At 43.2% G+C, this 12,488-nt stretch overlaps 1 protein-coding gene across 8 annotated transcripts in view; it reads left to right on the top strand.

The window, feature by feature from the left end:
* MAGI1 (membrane associated guanylate kinase, WW and PDZ domain containing 1) overlaps nt 1–12,488 on the top strand; it is a gene marked incomplete at its 5' end in the record, with an annotated part of 797,934 nt that overhangs the window by 601,998 nt on the left and 183,448 nt on the right. The window lies entirely within an intron of this gene.

Genomic DNA, 12,488 nt, shown 5'->3' with positions numbered 1-12,488 from the left:
GAAGTCTGCCGACGGACTCCCCTGTGTGAAAGGGGCCTTAAGGATAAGTTCACCTTTGGAAACGTGTTCCACCTTTTTTCCAGATGGAACATGCAACATGTTCCCAATGCTGCGGCTGCTGCTGATTTCCCCCCTCCCCACCTTGTATGTATGGATATGGATTGCATGGGTTGTTACCAACGTGGTGAAAATGTAATGTTTATAGCACCTTTGGAAATATATTTACCTAGAAAAAAGGTGAGGTGCTCAATACTTATTTTACCCGCTACATCTGCCCCAGTTGCATAGTGGATGGGAGTTTATGCAAAGCTGGCTACATAATTTGCAATTTTGCTGCTTTTAGTCTGCATTCAACCACAAATGTTTCCTGGTTCTAAGAAACAAAGTGTTTAAATCATTTGAAAATGCCTTTTTGAATGACATTGAGGATTATATTGATTTTCACTGTCATTTTTTTGTTGCTGGAGGTAGGAAATGCACCTGTGCAACCCTTGCAGTGTTTTCTGGATCTTAGATGCAGTTTTCACATATATAGTTCAATGGTAATGTGTGAACCATGTATTAAACATATGGCCTGTACAAGTGAACTAGCCTTACGTCTATTGTGTAAGGTTTTTTTTTACTATGTAACAAAAAGGGAAAAAAAACCCCACATAGTAGCCAGATTATTCCTCCTTAAAGGATAAGTTTTCCTTTGGGAAGAAGGAACATACAGTGTGTTCCCATTGCTGAAGCTGCTGCCTGATTCCCCACCCCCCCTCCCCGTGACAGTATGGGGAGAAGTTCCCTGTACTAGCTGTCACTTTTCCGCCCACACAGTCGCGCCATTCATTCACACATCTTTGTGTGTGAATGAACTACAACCCCCGACATCCTTTGTGGCTGTTGGCTTGTAGCTTTCAATGATTCTTCCTGTTACTACATCTGCTTGCCCGTATGGAATGTGCGGACACACAGATACACTGACCGATCTGCAGGAGACCTGCATGGCACCAGTGATCTGCTGATCGCTGGTGCAATGATTTACATTGGCCGTGGCGTTCTGCATGCTGGCATCATATGTCCCGCCTTCGGCGTCCAACGTGACTACATACTACGTAGGTTTCGCCTGGCCCGCAGGACCTAGTTGGAATGACGTCAGCATGCTGGACGCCGCAGTTGGGACCTACGGCGTATGACGTCAACGCACCCCAGCCTTCTTTTTGGTTTGAAACAAAGCGCTGTTGCTTCTTGATTATCTTAATAAAAGATTGATTTTATTTGTACATACTCTATAGAAGCCCTTTTTTTTTTTTACTGAGGATATGTCTATCCTCTCTGGAACTGTGCCAGCTATTAAATGATGATTTAACTCTGGCAGCATCGGTGCCATTGGAGTGTTTGGGAGATCTGCATAACCATAAGTTTTGTGACCACTCTATAACTTGAGGGTCTTTGATATCTGGTAAGTGGCATGAGTTGATCATCTTGGTGCCGAGTCCTGTTTTATATCACATTGGAAGCTGGTTTTGCGTTCTTCTGTTACATCTCTACATGGATCCAGTAGCCTCGGCATTAATGAACTGAAATGTTTATGGACGTTTTATTACAATTTTTTAGCTTGGCATATTTAGAATTTTACAGTGTAATTCTGGTTCATGATCATTGTTTGCTGGCTGCTACTACTAATTATGTAATATATTGCATATTAGTGTGTTTAATAATTTTGTCCAAGCGCAGATACATTTTCTATATTTTATATTGATGTCTCTGGATATACTTATTCTTTTGAATGAGTATTTTAAAAAGAGGATAAGCTTTGTTTATTACGTAGGTTTATCTCGGGTTTACTTTATTTTTTAGTGTCCGCCCTGTAAATAGTTGTGATTTATTCTCATGTAGCAATATTTCCAGGCATTGGGCCTGATGTGGGTCTGCCATTGTTACCGGGAACACTTCCAACACATTGAAGTTGAAAACCCAAGTGTGAGAGCTGAGACAATGACCATTCCGGCATCTTTGGTTTGTTTTGTTTAGTTTATAATGGGGATGGGAGAAGGGAATGAGTGGAATACTCCTCCGGCTCAACTAGGTTTAACTGGGACACTTTGTAGAAAAGATGCCTGTTAGCGCTGTCCTGACGCTAGCTGAATGCCGACCAATGCTTCCTGGTGCTTGAAATACTGTTCTGCTGAAAGTGCTGAAACTTCAACTTTAACTCCTTGGTTAACTCAGAAGATCCAGGACTGTAATAATCCTTGACTCTTGACACTCTGGCTAGCTCAAAAGACCTGTGTATGACTCTCTACAGCCATTCACTGACTAAAATAGCTTCTTGTAACTGCTTGTGCTGCTGCAACTCCTAACACTGCACTCTTGACTCTTCAGGGCCCAACCGCTGGCGCCCCCTCTAGACTTCCAGGGTCCTCTCACTAGGCAACCCCCGTAACACTTCAGGGTCCTTTCACTAGGCAAACTCCTTGACACTTCAGGGTCCTTTCACTAGGCAACCCCCTTGACACTTCAGGGTCTTTTCACTAGGCAACCCCCTTGACACTTCAGGGTCTTTTCACTAGGCAACCCCCTTGACACTTGCAGGCTCCATGATCCCTGGGACCTGTCCCCTCTACACTAGGCAGACCCCCAGGGGCAGTTCACAGTACTCACGACCTTGGAAGGCTTTCCTGGAACTGAACACCTCTTCCTCCGCTGGTCCTCGGCACACCAGATCCTCTCTGCAGCTCAGCTCAGCTCAGCTCTCTCTCCCGGATTCTCAGGCAGCCACCTGAGACACCCGATCCTTCTGACAGGGGGGGAGACAGCCGTACCCTCTCTCCTGGGACTCTGCTTCCGCCTAAAGAAGCTGCGTCATGCGTTTCCCTCAAACTTATACCCACTCCCAGAATCCTCTGCGGCAGAATCTGCCTTCTGGGGTAGATACAGGACTGAATGGACCACTGATTGGGTTTCCTCCACTGCCCAATGATCCTGTCATGGAGCCAGTGGGGAGACTCCCCTCTCAGTAGCCACACCTGGGTGACATGACGGTCCAGCTGAAAATCATGGCCCTGCTGTTAGGCAGCCAAAGCCCATTATGCTTTTACCTAACACCTACCTTGTAGGGTGCTACACTCATTTTAGAACGGAGCCAAAAATGCTCAAATGTTTCTTTTCATTTTATGATTTAAGTAGTTTGATGGAATAGAGTTGTTATTGAAAGTACAGCAGTTTCTAACATGCACTAGTGAGTTTTATTGGTGGTGGTGTATTTTTTCTTCAATCAGACCTTCCTGATAAAACGTGGGTCAAAAAGGGTTTTTATGAGTGAAGCATTACAGCATCCTATATAAAGTACACCCAGACTGGTGCAGGTAGGAGTTTGCAAAGAACTATTGAAAAAAAAAAAATCACACCAATATTACGGAGTTCAAAAAGTATATGTTGTAGGATGGATGAAGGCCAACAGTTTTCAAAGGTTTCAGAATTCCCCCTTTGTCAGGGTTTTAATGGTAAATGGAGGACAGATGCTTAGGACAGACAGGTTGTAGTTGCAAGCAATTGGGATGACATTAAAGGAGAAGTAGAGCCAAAGCTTGTTTGGCTGTACTTCTCCTGTGGATCACAGTGGTGTAGATAATTTCCGCACTCCTGTAACTCATTTTCAGCAGACAGTGGGCTGAAGTCTGCTGTCTGCTGATGTCACAGAGCCGGTCTAGGGGGTCCGGTCAAAGCAGAGAACTGCTGACTGACAGTCTGCAGCTCTCTGCTCAGGTAACTGTGAGAACCGAGTGATCGGCAGTGTCAGATCGCTTGGTTCTCAGTGTTAGAGGCACCGGGGGACATATGCAGCATCGGACCAATACTGCATCCAGCTAGGTAAGTATGATTTTAAAAGAAACAGATTCCCATACTTCTCTTTTAATACTAGAGGTGCACTGAATGGAAACTGATCCGAAACTGAAAATTCAGGATGCAAAGCAAAACCAGAAAAATTCCCAGCTCAACTCACCAACCCGTCTCCTTAACAACCGAATTAACCTGTCTAACGATATGCGTTAAAAACAGCGATTTAGTTAGTACACATTTGCAAATGAAAAATTCAGGATGCTCTTGGCCGAAATGGAAACGAAAAATTACAGTTTTTTAAAAATATGTATTTTATGTATAATTGTATTATTTTTGACTTTTTAATTTGTATCATAAATTTTAAAGTAATATGAATTTATTGCCCGCCATTATTGGCACCTTTAGCGCAAGAAAAGCTCAAGAAAAATGTATCCCGATAGATTCTATGCATGTATTCACACTGGTCCGTTGCGCTTCCGTTGTGGAATTAAAAATCTTGCTTGCTGCATTTTTGGTCAGTTAAGAAAAATACACCAAAAACACACCTCCCCCTTGAAATACATTGAAATCGCAGCAAGAATGCACCCGTGTTAGCCAGGTTTTTGATATGTTTTTTGAGTCACATGACCTATAAAAAAAACACCGTAAACACAGTAAAATCGTGGCAAAATTTCCTGCGCTTTCTGTGCCATTATCGGCACCTTTTTTCTCTATTACCATTTTTGGGCGCCAAAATTTTGGCAGCTAGTTGTTGCAGCTGATGATGGAATCATATGATTTAATTTATTTCCAAGTCCCAATTAAGAGGTCTGTTGTAAAGCCCTGATGAAATGGCCATTCTGAAGTTACAATCTTCAGAATTCCCCATGGCCCTTTCATGTTTCAGGTCTGCCTCACCATTCAGATTACTCTCTCCTCCATAGACCTTCACAATCAATATGGGTCTTGAAGGCAATTATTTTTTGATTTTGGATAGAGTAAAAGAGGGTTATACCCATGTCAATTGTTTTGCTGTTTGGGTCCTATTGGGGAGATTTCCCTTTACTTCCTGTCCCATAGCTAGAAGGAAGTGAGAGGAAATCCTTACAATAAAATTGAATCCCTGGTTGTCATTGGGGCCACCAACACTATTGTCTCCATTGGAAGATTTTCACGTTATTCCTATTTCTAGTGACAATCTAAAATTTGAATACTTTCCCTTTCATTCTCAGTGATAACTCCTACCAGGACAATTAAAAATTTTGAATCTCCCTATAGACAGCAATAAAAACCTGACAGATATTCTAATACCTCTTCATTCTATTCAAACTAAAGAAAAAAGTTTTTTTGATTTAAGGTCATTTCACACTGAGATCACACAGGGATGTGTGCCTCGTTCCATGTGATTTCCCCGTGTTTGCACCAGAACGTGGAAAGAGTAGATCATGCGTTACTTTTAAAAACATGCTGCACCAAAAGGTATGGCACCGCGATATTTGGTGCTGGCAGACACACTGTGTTTGTGATCTGCATTTGGGGTGCCATTAATATTACATTGGCACACGCATGCAGATCGCAAAGGCAGTGAGTTTAATCACTTTACCCTCGGAGGAGTTTGCTGTCTTACGTCCAGGCCACTTTTTCTGATTTGGCACTGTGCAACTTTAACTGACAATTGCGCGGTCGTGCGACGCCGTACCCAAACAAAATTTACGTCCTTTTTTTTCCCACAAACGGAGCTTTCTTTTGGTGGCATTTGATCACCTGTGCCATTTTTACTTTTTGCGCTATAAACAAAAAAAGAGCATCAATTTTGAAAAAATAACAATATTTTTCACATTTTTTTATATGAAATTTCCCCCCAAAAATATGTAAAAATCAAAATTTTTTTAAATTTTTGGCCAATTTGTTTTCTGCTAACCTATGTTTGGTAAAAAAATCACAATAAGCGTATTTTGATTAGTTTGCGCAAAAGTTATTGCGTTTACTAACTAAGGGAAAGATTTCTGTCATTTTTGGTGTAATGGCGGCGATCTGCGTTTTTTTTTTTTTTTGCGGGACTGCGACATTGCGGCGGACAGATCGGACCCTTGACTGACATTTTTGACACTTTTGGGGGTTACCAGTGACATTACTACAGTAATCAGTGCTATAAATATATGCACTGTTACTGTAAAAATGCCACTGGCAGGGAAGGGGTTAATTTTATTGGAGAGGGAGGGGTCAATGTATGCCTGGTGCTTACTAACGTGTGTGGGGGGAGGTGACTGAGTGACACAGGGACAGATCGCAGGTTCAGCTATGCTGAACCCTGCAATCTGACCCTGCCTGTCACTTAGGAGATCTGCCCGCTTTGTTTACACAAGCGGGCGGATCTCCAGACTCGATTCCCCGACGATCGGGGAAGAGCAGCGCTGCCCACAAGGGGAGGAGTCCAGCGACGTAGGTCTACGTCGCTGGACGATAACTAACCACTTTGCCGCAGTAGAGCTCGAGTGAGTGGTCGGCAAGTGGTTAAACGCGGTGCTGGAAACGTCTTTTCCCGCACTGCTTTCTGGTGTCAGTGTTTTGCAGCCGATCACAACATGGCTGAACTTAAAGTAAGCGGTGAAGAGCATTGTTCTTCTAACATGGTCTAGCTTCTAAATGCACTTTTCTGAGCAGTTAGCGCATAGATGTAAGACATATCATAGGTGTGTGCAGCCTATCACATTAGGGTGTGCATCCCAAAGCTCAAGCACATGCCTTTCTCTTCAGCCTCAGCTGCACTGGACAGTGAATAAATGGGAAGTGCTCTGTGCTGTGCAGCTTCCTGTTCATAAACTGAAGCATAGTACACACAGTTTACTATGCTTCAGTTATAAACGGACACAGTGATTGTGTTCATTTAGAAAAGGAAGGGGCCAGTAAATGACATATTGACAAGCCCTTTCGTCCGCTCTCCAAACTGAAACATTCCCCGCAGCAGCCGAGGGGAGAGAAGAGGGAGGAAGCCAGCGGCACTGTGGGGGGGGGGAGGGGTGGAACAGAGTGATTAGGGTGTGCCCAGGCACACCTGGCACCCCCCTTGCACACGCCTGTATGGATATGGATGACATTTCCACAATGACGGATAATATTGTATATATATTTTTAGGACGTTCTAACATTATGTATGGCAAGATCAATCTTTTTCCTAAAACTCTATTTTTTTGCACTTTGACATAAAATATGTTCTCTCCTTTTGCATCTGTTAAGATGTTGAGCAGATGGGTTTACTTGTGTGTCAATGACTATCAGTGTATCTGGTTCATTTTTTTTACAGTTTTTTTTGTGGTTAGTGCCTGCTGAAAATGTCACTTTATGTAAAGGCAAAACATTTTTTTTCAGTTGTGGTAAAGTGGTTTTTTGTAATGCTCCTGTCGTTGTCACTGAGAAAGAAAGTGATGGGAATTTCTAATTTTTGGAGCTGTCACCAGAACAAGAGATGGGAGTAATGATCTAGAATATCTTACCTGCTTTGTGCAATGGAATTGAGCAGAGCAGCCCCGAACCTCCTCTTTTCAGGTCCCCCGCTGGAGCTGCTGGCTCCTCCTCTATGTCCAGTGCCCCCACAGCAAGTCGCTTCTTATGGGGGCACTTGTGCAGGCTCACTCCTGAGCCCCGCTGCTGCGCCCATTGACACAGACAGCGGGCCTCGGCCCCGCTCCCTCGTCACTGGCTTTGATTGAGAGCACTTGATGCCAGTGGTTCCTGGTGCCCCAGCAAAGCCAGTGGGACCAGGGCTCAGGTAAGTATAGGTGTGGGTGAGGGAGGGTGAAGGGCAACATTCGATGCCAAAATGCATTAGGGTAAAAAATGTTATGGCTTTAGAACCACTTTAAAGAGGAAGTAAACCCTCCTCTGCAACTTTTACCTATAGGTAAGCCTATGATAAGGCTTACCTATAGGTACTGTAAATATCTCCTAAACATGCACCGTTTAGGAGATATTTACCTTACATGCAGCCAGTGACATCACTGGCGCATGCGCTCTGAAGGAACGGCCGCTGGTGCCGTTCCTTCAGAGCCCGTGCCGTGATCGTCGGCTCCTGCGCGCGTGCGCGGGAGTGACGTCACCGCGGCTCCGGCCAATCAGATGGCCGGATGCCTCTATCCCAGAAGACGGGCGACTGAGCATGTCGCCCGTCATAGTGGTAAGCGGGTGGCACGGCGTGGGCTCGTTCTAAGGTAAGTATTTCATAATGAGCTAGTATGCGAAGCATACTAGCTCATTATGTGTTTCTCTTTCAGGTTTCACCTCTTTAATCGTGAAACATTTACATTTCTCACATTCGTTCTCATAATTCAGCCGTGTACTTGCATGAACTAGGACAAGGCTGTATATGGAAAAGGCAATGATACAATTACAAATACATGAAATACATGAATACATTGAAAATACATGGTAAATCACAATCCCAGAATCTATTAGAAGAGGCTTGGGTGCCCCAAAATAACTGAGTATTTTATGTTCAGATATGGCCCTTATAGGTCCTAAGTCACTAAGATTTTGGTTTTGGTTTTCATTTGAGTTTCTTTTTTTCTCGAAAATCAAGTAAAAAGCAGGTAGGCGTTTGCTTGTCTCACTTCCATCACATTCTAAAAAGTAAGGATTTTTTTTCTCATATTATGATAGAGGGAGGAGCCATGTAAATCAGGGGTTTCAGGGGTAAATCAAACTTTCTGAACAAAGGGCCAGTTTACTGTCCTTCAGACTTTGAGGTGGGCGGACTGTGGCCAGTTTGAGTAGAAACTGCCTCGGCGTCAGTGTTAGTAAAGAATGCCCCATCATTGGTATTAGTGGGAGGAATATTCCCTCATTGTTGGTATCAGGGGAAGGAATAGTGCCCCATGTTTGGTATTAGTGGGAGGAATAATGCCATATTGTTTGTACCAGGGCAAGGAATGGTGTCCCATCATTGGTGTCACTAGGAAGAATAGTGCAGCAGTTGGCGTAGAAGGAATAATGCTTTGTATCAGTGGGAGGAATGGTGTCCATTCCCAAGGGCCTGATAAAGGCAAGCAAAGGGCCACATCCGGGCTTCAGTTTGGAGACCACTGATGTAAATCATTCTTTGTGTCTTGGCCAACTGCACATCCAAAGCCCATGTACTGATACAGTGTAATAATATATAACCATTTATTCCAAACTGTATGCAGCTGTTTAAAGATTGATGGCCACCATCAGAGTAGTGTTTGGAACCCATGACTTATATGGAGCAGGGCTTGGGCAGCACCTAGAAAAGTGTAAAAGGAACAATTTGAAAAGCATTCCCTGCATGGCACCGTACCAAGCTGATTCTTCTTCCTTTTTTATTGTTGTTTTGTTTTTTTTAGCTTTTTTTTTTTTTTTTTACCTGTCCCATTCACTGTCACTACTCTTGCCTAGACAAATATTGTGTCTTCTCTACTTTAACAGCCTTCAGGGATATCCAAATCAAATATCCCAGGTGGCATCAGCTTACAGACAGTGTTTAGAGGAGGGCAGAATGTTATCAATGGGGCAAACTGGTGCAAGAACCTGTAATAGGCAGCCGGCTCCTGATGCTTTAAGGAAAGAAGATGGCGGCATGGGGCTGTCGTGCAGCGGTGGATCACAGCAGGACAACGCTGGAATCACTGGGTTTGTGAGCATGTTATTTGAGCATAACCCAGTTAAAAAGTGAGAGGGGGGTTTACAGCAGTATAAACCCCCGGGCAAAGTAGTGGGGGTTAAAGTTTCTCTTTAGCATTACATAGAAGAGGAGAGCTAAGACTGTTAAGCAATTAAAAAGGAAAACGGCACGTTAAAAAAATAAAAATAAATTAAAGTTCTGTTATGTGAACAAATTTAAGTAGGTGTTACCCCAATTTGACTGCAAAAAATTGAACTTTAAAGGGTCCCCAATACCTTTAAAAAAAACACTGCTCAAGTTTTGAAGAAGTTTTCAGTGTCATGCCTGTAGGCTGTGCATGACCTCTCCCAAGGCTGTCCAATTAACTCCTAGGTAGGTGACTCTCCCCGTCCTCCCTATATAGCAGAAGGTGCCAAATATTAGGTGTGCATCTCTCTATCCTGCAGGAACAAGTGCTGTGGCATGCACAGAGGCGTACTGCACATGGGCAGGTTTTGAGCTGAGGGCTTTGCATCGACTGTATGTTGCGTCTTTCCATCTAGGCAGGACAGGGGGAGCTTGGTGTGGTTTGCCTTCTTCGAGAATTTTTTTTGGACGGGACGGGCTTGGGAGAGACCGTGCATGGACTACTGGTATGACTTCAAAAAGCAGCTTCCTATTTAAAATTCGAGCAGTGTTTTTTCATGCACTGGGGACACTGGAATGCATGGACAATTTTATTGTAAAGGTGAACTAACCCTTTAAGCGTTTTATCACTATTTATAATTCTCAGTTAAAGCGAAACTTCACTATCATAGTTGCATAGTTACATAGTGAGGTCGAAAAAAGACATCCGTCCATCCAGTTCAACCTATGATGTGTGTGTGTGTTTGCTGTTAACCGTACATTGTATACCCCTGTATTTTGTGGTCTTTAAGGTGCCCATCTAATAGTTTTTTGAAACTATCGATGCTCCCTGCTGATACGACTGCTTGTGGAAGAGAATTCCACATCCTTACTGCTCTTACAGTGAAGAACCCCCTACGTATTTTAAGGTTAAACCACCTTTCCTCTAGTTTTAGTTAGTGGCCACGTGTCTTATTGTATTCCCTTTCTCTGAATAGTTTGTTCCTTATGATAGGGTCGCCAGTACAGTATTTGTACATTGATATCGTATCCCCCCTCAATCGTCTCTTCTCCAGAGAGAATAAGTTCAGTGCTTGTAGTCTTTCCTCATAGCCGATGTCCTCCATTCCCCTAATTATTTTTGTTGCCCTTCTCTGGACTTTCTCCAGTTCCAGCACATCCTTCCTGAGGACCGGTGCCCAGAACTGGACAGCATACTCCAGATGTGGCCGGACCAGAGTCTTGTAGAGTGGAAGAATAATCTCTTTATTTCTGGAGTGAATACCCTTTTTTTAGACATCCCAGTATTCTGTTGGCTATGCTTGCAGCGGCTTGGCATTGCATGCCACTGCCAAGCCTGTTGTCTACCAGTACCTCCAGGTCCTTTTCCATCCTAGACTCACCCAGAGGTTCCCCCCCTAGGGAGTAGCTTGCTTTCTGGTTTCTGGCACTCAAGTGCATTACTTTACATTTTTCAACATTAAACCTCATCTGCCATGTAGTTGCCCACCCCATTATTTTGTTCAGGTCCGCTTGTAAGGTTTCCACATCCTGCATAGAAGATATTGGCATACTTAGTTTAGTATCATCCGCAAATAATGAGATTGTACTAGATATCCCCTCCTCTAGATCATTTATGAATAAATTAAACAGGATTGGTCCCAGGACAGAACCCTGGGGGACCCCACTTTCCACACCCGCCCAATCCGAGTACTCCCCATTAATCACCACCCTTTGCACTCTCCCCTGGAGCCAGTTCTCTATCCAGGTACTCACCCTATGGTCCATACCTACATTCCTTAGTTTGTACAGTAAGCGTTTGTGGGGAACGGTGTCAAAGGCCTTTGCAGAGTAGGGATACACCACATCCACAGGCTTACCTTTATCTAGGTGGCAGCTCACTTCATCATAGAAGGTTAATAGATTGGTTTAGCAATCTCAATCAACATGGATTATTTTTAATCCTTATGCTGCTATCACTAGCAAATAGATAGGGAAGTAAATCATATTTACATGTTTTTTACTTTTTTTTTTTTTTACATTTCATCAGTTGCTTTACCTGGTTTCCATGCCTAGGCAAATTATATCATACAACCCAGGATTCTTCAGGAGGGGAGGAGGGTTCTCAGCTCAGCCAATGCCTAAGCAGGGGCAGATGGATTTCAGGAAGTAAATGCTACATGAATCATCTCATCTGCCCTTACTCAAGATGGCCACTGCTAGAAATGCCAGGGGGTGTTTTTTAAAATAATTTCTCAGCAAAATAAAGCATTGAGACATGGATGGGGGAGTTTGCTTTGAATAATAATGAATAAAACCGCATTTTTGGTTTATGGCGCTCAGATGCAGTGCAGTTCCACTTTAAACTATTAACATTGGAGTTTAGATCTGCTTTATTTCTGATGTTTACTGGACTGTAAAAATTCAACTTACTCCAGGTCCTGTAGATTACTTTGTATTTTGTGATGAGACTCTTTTAATAGAAGTGCACACAAAAACTTCAAGTGGTTCAATAGATTTTTAAAAGAATTCGTAAACCCAACAGCTGCCTCCTTTTTTATTTCAGTAATTAATCCTGGGTGTACAAGTTTGTAGAAGTAAAAAAAAAAAAATGGTGCAAACTAAAATGAGTCCAGCTGGATTATGTGGGTCATTCCTTCCTTTCTTTTGGTTCTCAGGGTGAGCGGGGTAATGAATTTTATATTTTCTGCTGGGTACACTCAAAACCTGACATCGCATTGTACAAAAGCACCCTTGGACGAAACCCGGCTAATTGAAATTCAAATGCAGTGAGATGAAGTTTTGCTATTCAGCCGAGCTGCCTTTTGTCTTAAATCTGTGTAATGAATGAACTTCAACAATGCTCTCCTCAATTCTCCCAATACGCACATTCTTCAGGAGCCCAGAGGAAACAAAGAAACTCTATTTTATTTTCTGCTTGGTG

Source organism: Pelophylax lessonae (assembly GCF_965119305.1).
Source record: "Pelophylax lessonae genome assembly, chromosome: 8".
Classification (NCBI taxonomy): domain Eukaryota; kingdom Metazoa; phylum Chordata; class Amphibia; order Anura; family Ranidae; genus Pelophylax; species Pelophylax lessonae.
Note: the sequence above shows the minus strand (reverse complement) of the source record. Positions and strands in the feature narration are given on the sequence as shown.